Source organism: Bison bison, unplaced genomic scaffold, assembly GCF_000754665.1.
Source record: "Bison bison bison isolate TAMUID 2011002044 unplaced genomic scaffold, Bison_UMD1.0 scf7180017860443, whole genome shotgun sequence".
NCBI lineage: Eukaryota > Metazoa > Chordata > Mammalia > Artiodactyla > Bovidae > Bison > Bison bison.
In genome coordinates, this window is record NW_011491015.1 from 1,278,224 (window position 1) to 1,284,734 (window position 6,511).

The window sequence follows — 6,511 nt, forward strand, 5'->3', positions numbered from 1 at the left end:
TAAGTGTCTTTTAATTTCATGGCTGCAATCACCATCTGCAGTGATTCTGGAGCCCCCAAAAATAAAGTCTGACACTGTTTCCACTGTTTCTCCATCTATTTGCCATTAAGTGATGGGACCGGATACCATGATCTTAGTTTTCTGAATGTTGAGCTTAAGCCAGCTTTTTCACTCTCCTCTTTCACTTTCACCAAGAGGCTCTTTAGTTCTTCTTTACTTTCTGCCATAAGGGTGGTGTGATCTGCATATCTGAGGACTGATATTTTTCCCAGCAATCTTGATTCCAGCTTGTGCTTCCTCCAGCCCAGCGTTTCTCATGATGTACTCTGCATATAAGTTAAATAAACAGGCTGACTGTATACGGCCTTGACGAACTCCTTTTCCTATTTGGAACCAATCTGTTGTTCCATGTCCAGTTCTTTTTTTTTTTTTTTTCTTTTTTCTGCTGTACAACAGAGTGAATCAGCTACATGTATACATTTATCCCTTCCTCTTGAGCCTCCTCCCACCCCCTATCTCCCCTCTAGGTCATCACAGGGTGCGGAGTTGAGCTCCCTGTGACATACAGCAGCTTCCCACTAGCTAGATATTCGGTCTTTCTGATTCAGTAGGTCAGGGGTGGGAGGGAGATGATGCTCATACTGCCGCTCTGCGGCCCACTTGACTTTTGAACTTTGAACCATTGAACTTTGCTATCTGAGTTAATGGTACCACCATCTGTACTACTGCTTAGGCCAAATAAGTTATTTGGGAGTTATTATTGATTCCTCTCTTTCCTCTATGGCTATGGCCATGATCTTGGTTATGAAGATGAAGACCCTGAATTTCAGGGTGTTTATGCTGACCAAGGTCTTATGCTGATATGTGGCATTTAAACTTGTTTTCCTCTGAGGCTGACTGTTGCCAGAGCCTATGTTATCTTCCTCGCCCTGCCCATGATAGACCTATCGCAGTTTTTTAAATTGGGGAAACAGTTTTTATCTGCATCTCTTTCTCCATGAAGACAGAAGAACGGTCTCCAGCTGAAAGAATTCAAAGGTTTAAGAAGTGAGTATGATGTGATCATTGGACTAGGAAAGAGTGGTTGAATTGTTAAGCCTTCTTGGGGTGCATTTTCAGATCTGAGGTTAAATTTTTATTTTTCAAAGAATTATATTTAATTTATAATATTGTGTTAGTCTTTTCCATTATAGGTTACTATAAGATACTGAATATAGTTCCCTGTGCTATACAGTAAATCCTTATTGTTTTTCTCCTTTATAAGCATAAACGTATCTGTTATATACATCTTATACATATGCTGCTGCTGCTGCTGCTAAGTCGCTTCAGTCGTGTCCAACTCTGTGCGACCCCGTAGACAGAAGCCCACCAGGCTCCCCCATCCCTGGGATTCTCTGGGTAACACTGGAGTGGGTTACCAGTTCCTTCTCCAACGCATGAAGGTGAAAAGTAAAAGTGAAGTCACTCAGTCGTGTCCGACTCATAGCGACCCTGTGGACTGCAGCCCACCAGGCTCCTCTGTCCATGGGATTTTCCAGGCAAGAGTGCTGGAGTGGGGTGCCATTGGCTTCTCCATCTTATACATATATGTATCTGTTAATCCCAAACTCTTAATTTATCCCTCCCCTCCCCTTTCCCCTTTGGTAACCAGCAGTGTGTTTTCTGCATCTGTGAATCTGTTTCTGTTTTGTAAATAATTTCATTTATATTATTTTTAGATTCGCATATAGGAGGTACAATCTCTGTCTTTCTCCGTCTTAGTTCATATGGTATGAGGTCCACCCATGCCACTGCAAATGGCGTGATTTCATCCTTTTTTATGGTTGAGTAGTTTTTCATTGTGTGCCATATATATTTCATTATATATATATATCTTAAAGAATTCATTTGTTGATGGACACTTGGCTTGCTTCCACATCCTGGCAATTGTAAATAATGCTGCTATAAACATTGGGGTACTCGTATCTTTTCAAATAAGAGTTTTCATCCTTTTCAGATACATGCTCAGAAGTGGGATTGTGGGATCATATGGAAACTCTGTGTTTAGTTAGGAACTTCCATACAGTTTTCCATAGTGGCTGCACCAACTTGCATTCTCAACAGTGTAGAAAGGCTCCCTTTTCTCCACACTTGAGGTGAATCCAGTGAGTCGAGTCTGCATAAGCATGGAATTTTCTTCAGCAATGTTGCCATGGGCCACCGTAGTTCTGAGAGAGTCCTAGGAGCAGAATTGCTTAATCAAGGATCATATACACTTTACCTTGTGGGGGTATTGCCAAAGGCTATGCAAGTATTTTCTCCCATCAAAACGTTCTCCACTCCTGCTAATGCAGCGTTGCATCAAACTTGTGGCTCTTTGCCAACTGCTAGGTGAAAATTTTTTATTTTGCCGTTTTTAAGTGCAAATTATTTCATTATATGTGAGAATGAATATCTTTTTGTATGCTGCTTCTGTGAACTGCCTACTCATGATGGGCACTAGTTATGAATTTGGGGATGGTCACCTTAAAAGAAAAACACATTGTCCAAGCTACCAGGAAAATTTATTATTGTTCAGTTGCTAAGTTGTGTCCAGCTCTTTGCAATGCTATGGACTGCAGCATGTCAGGCTCCTCTGTACTCCACTATTTCCCTGGAGTTTGTTCAAATTCATGTCCATTGAGCTGGTGATGCTATCTAACCATCTCATCCTCTGCCATCCCTTTCTCCTTTTGTCTTCAATCTTTCCCAGCATCAGGGTCTTTTCCAATGAGTCAATTCTTCTCCTCATGTGGTCAACCTATTGTAGCATCAGCATCAGCCCTTCCAATGCATATTCAGGGTTGATTTCTTTTAGGATTGACTGGTTTGATCTCCTTGCAATCTAAGGGGCTATCAAGAGTCTTTTCCAGCATCATAATTTGAAAGCATAAATTTTTTGGTGTTCAGCCTTCTTTATGGACCAGCTCTCACATCTGTACATGACTACTGGAAAAATCACAGCTTTGCTATACATACCTTTGTCAGCAAGGTGATGTCTCTACTTTGGAATACATTGTCTAGATTTGTCATATCTTTCCTTCCAAGGAACAAGAGTTTTAAAATTTTATTTCAATTTCTATCAAAATATTAAGGAGGAGGTCCCAATACCTTGGGGCTAAGGTTTAGACACTGGCATCAGAGGTGTGACTTTTTCTAGAAAGTAGGCTTCCTTTGTCCTGGCCAGTATCATTTTGGCTGGGGCCACAACCCTCCTGAAAAACATCATCCTACCCAAGTGTAGGTACCAGCCAACAAGAGACTGGTACCTTGATTCCCAGCTCCCAGCTCTGTAACCTGATCACAGGTGAAATTTTGCCCATGATACAGCCCTAGGGAAGCACTGAGAGGGAAGAAAAAGCAATGAATAAAATGAAACAATAAAATAAATCCTCTTGCTTATAGGTTCAGTGGGAACCGGGAGTCAGAATTATGCATTTGGCAGCATAGAAACGATGCTAATGAATGCAAAAGTTATGATCATACACTTTTTAACCCACTGTAAAGCTCCTTAAGAGAAAATAAGTCTCCTAAATCAGTAAGTTTGTCTAAACTGAGCCCAGTGGTGCATACACATACTGTGCTGTTCCAATTTTTTAACCTGGAGTATGAAGGAAATAAATCTTTTGGATTTCTTCTCCTATTTTTGTCAGAGGAGAGCGATGCATAGATTCTGTTGAAAAGGGGCTGAGATTGCCCTAAATCCAGGCTTGGAGACAGGGGCATGGTGCTGACATCAGTTAGAGAAAGAACCCAGGGTGTGGGGATAAGATGCTGGTGAGGTAGACATCTGTCCTGAGGGAGTGGTGGTCCCCAGGAGTCCAGACTGGAAAGAGGAAAAGAAGTCGGTATGTTTGGGAATGTCCAGGAGTCTGCTATAATGTACATATGGTAAAGGGAGGGGAGAGAGAATGAGACAAGCCCAGAGAGGGAGGCATCCTGACAAAGGGATGCTGTTAGGGAAAGGAAAGTTGGATGAATGATCTCCACGTCACCATCCCAAGTATTCAGGTGCAGGGAGATGAGGAAGGCAGGGAGCAGTGAGTGCGTGCATGCTAAGTCACTTCCCTCGTGTCTGACTCTTTGTGACCCTCTGGACTGTAGCCTAACAGGTTCCTCTGTCCATGGGATTCTCCAGGCAAGACTACTGGAATGGGTTGCCATGCCCTCCTCCAAGGGATCTTTCCGACCCAGGGATCAAACCCGTGTCTCTTACGTCTCCTGCATTGGCAGGTGGGTTCTTTACCACTAACACCACCTGGGAAGCTCAGGGAGCGGTAAAAAATACCTACAAAGGTAGAGTTTTACTGCCAAAGGGAGTGAGGCATGTGGGCTCCCCGGATGCTATGGCAGGTGGGCACAAAGCTAATTAACTATATCCTGGATGATTCTACTCCTGGCTGTGTTAAACCTCTTCCTTACTGGAGGCTTCCTTACTGGGAGCCCAGTCCATGGAAAACATAGGGAATGATGGAGTTAGTGGCTTGCTGCTGCTAAGACACTTCAGTCGTGTCTGACTCTGTGTGACCCCATAGACGGCAGCCCACCAGGCTCCCCCGTCCCTGGGATTCGCCAGGCAAGAACACTGGAGTGGGTTGCCATTTCCTTCTCCAAAGGAAGAAGTGGAGAAGTGGCTTAGCCGCAACCAAACGATTCCTTTTTCTAGAACTGCACAAGTCTTCACCAGAGCATTTCACAAGCACACTGCTGGGAACTAACCCCAGGTAAATGTCTGGGCTTCCTTCAAGCTCTCTGACTACAGCAGCGCTCCTCCGGGACCACTCTCTGCTGCTGCTGCTACTGCTGCTAAGTCGCTTCTGTCATGTCCGACTCTGTGCGACCCCATAGACGGCAGCCCAACAGGCTCCCCCGTCCCTGGTATTCTCCAGGCAAGAACACTGGAGTGGATTGCCACTACCCTCTCCAATGGATGAAAGTGAAAAGTGAAAGTGAAGTCGCTCAGTCGTGCCTGACTCTTAGCGACCCCCTGGACTGCAGCCCAGCAGGCTCCCCCGTCCCTGGGATTTTCCAGGCAAGAGCACTGGAGTGGGGTGCCATCGTCACTCTCAGGCCTGTGTAATCCCAGACTCACCAAGGGCAGAGCAGAAAGGGTGTGGTTGTCCCTAGAATCCCTCTCCTAGATGAGAGAACTGGGGCCAAAAGAAGTGATTTATTCAAGGAAACTCAGGGAGTCGGAGGCAGAGCTGGGACCAGACCCCAAAGTGGGGGCTGAGGAATTCGTCCTAACACTGAGCCAGGGTCTCTGCACCTGATCTGGGTGGGCAGAGCTGGTGCTGTTTCCTCCCTGGCGTTTCCACTTGGGCTGAGTTAACAGGAATGCGGTCTCAAGGACAAGGGATTGGCTTTTATTCCTCTCACGGCCACAGTGGGAGCACTGAGGGATATTCTGGGGGAGCCCAGATTTAAGGAGTACACCTAAAATATCTAGAATGTGTTCAAAGAGTGAAACCAGATGGCAAGTGGAAGTGACAGCCAGGCACGTGGGCACGGGTCGGTGCAGTGTTCAGAGGAGCTGGGAACCGGCCATGCAGAACATGATGACGCTGTTGTTGTTTAGTCGCTAAGTCGTGTCCAACTCTTTGTGACCCCGTGACGTTAGACCGCCAGGCTCCTCTGTCTGTGGGATTTCCCAGGCAAGAATACTGGGGTGGGTTGCCATTTTCTTCTCCGGGGGACCTTCCAAATCCAGGGATCGAACCCGTGTCTCCTGCATTGGCAGGCATATTTTTTACCACTGAGCCACCAGGAAAGCTCACAGAACGTGATAACTAAGTCCAAATATATGAAGCATTGATGTGAGCAAATAATGTACTTTGCTTTGTTTTTGTTATTTTCTCTATCATTAATTGATTATCCTATTGCCATGGAGCTACTTCTCAGGTTTTATTCCAAACATGGAGGGCTGTAACTCCTGCACACCCTGCTGGGGGGGACCTGACTCATCCTATTGAAGGAAGTGTCCCAGCCCTAAATGCACGTTTTAGAGGCATTGCCTTTCCCATACTCCACCCCAGAAGTCTTTTATTTAATTCGTCTGGGATGGGGCCCTGTGGTTATCCATTTTAAATACAGCAGTGTGTACATATCAATCCCAGACTCCCTAACTATCCCTTCCCCGCATCACGCCTCACTTTGAACTCTTGGCTGTTCAGTCTGGATGCCAGTCAGGTCCCTTGGACTTGAAGTTGAGATTGCTCTCGCCTGAATGGGAAGCTCACTTTTTCTTGCAGACTCTGATTGGGCTCCAACCTCTAGCCTAGCTTAGTACTCGGTCATATCTGGGAAACAACCTTGATTCAGGCTCCCTCCTCCCCAGTAACTCAATCAGAATCTCTGGGGTGGGACAGAGGTGTCAGAATTTCAAACTCTCCCCAGGGGCCTCCAAAGGACAGCTGGGGATGCAAGAGACAACCTCTGTCGGAAACCACCCACCTCGTAGCCCCCACCCCTACCCCATCCCCTGAAGCTTTGG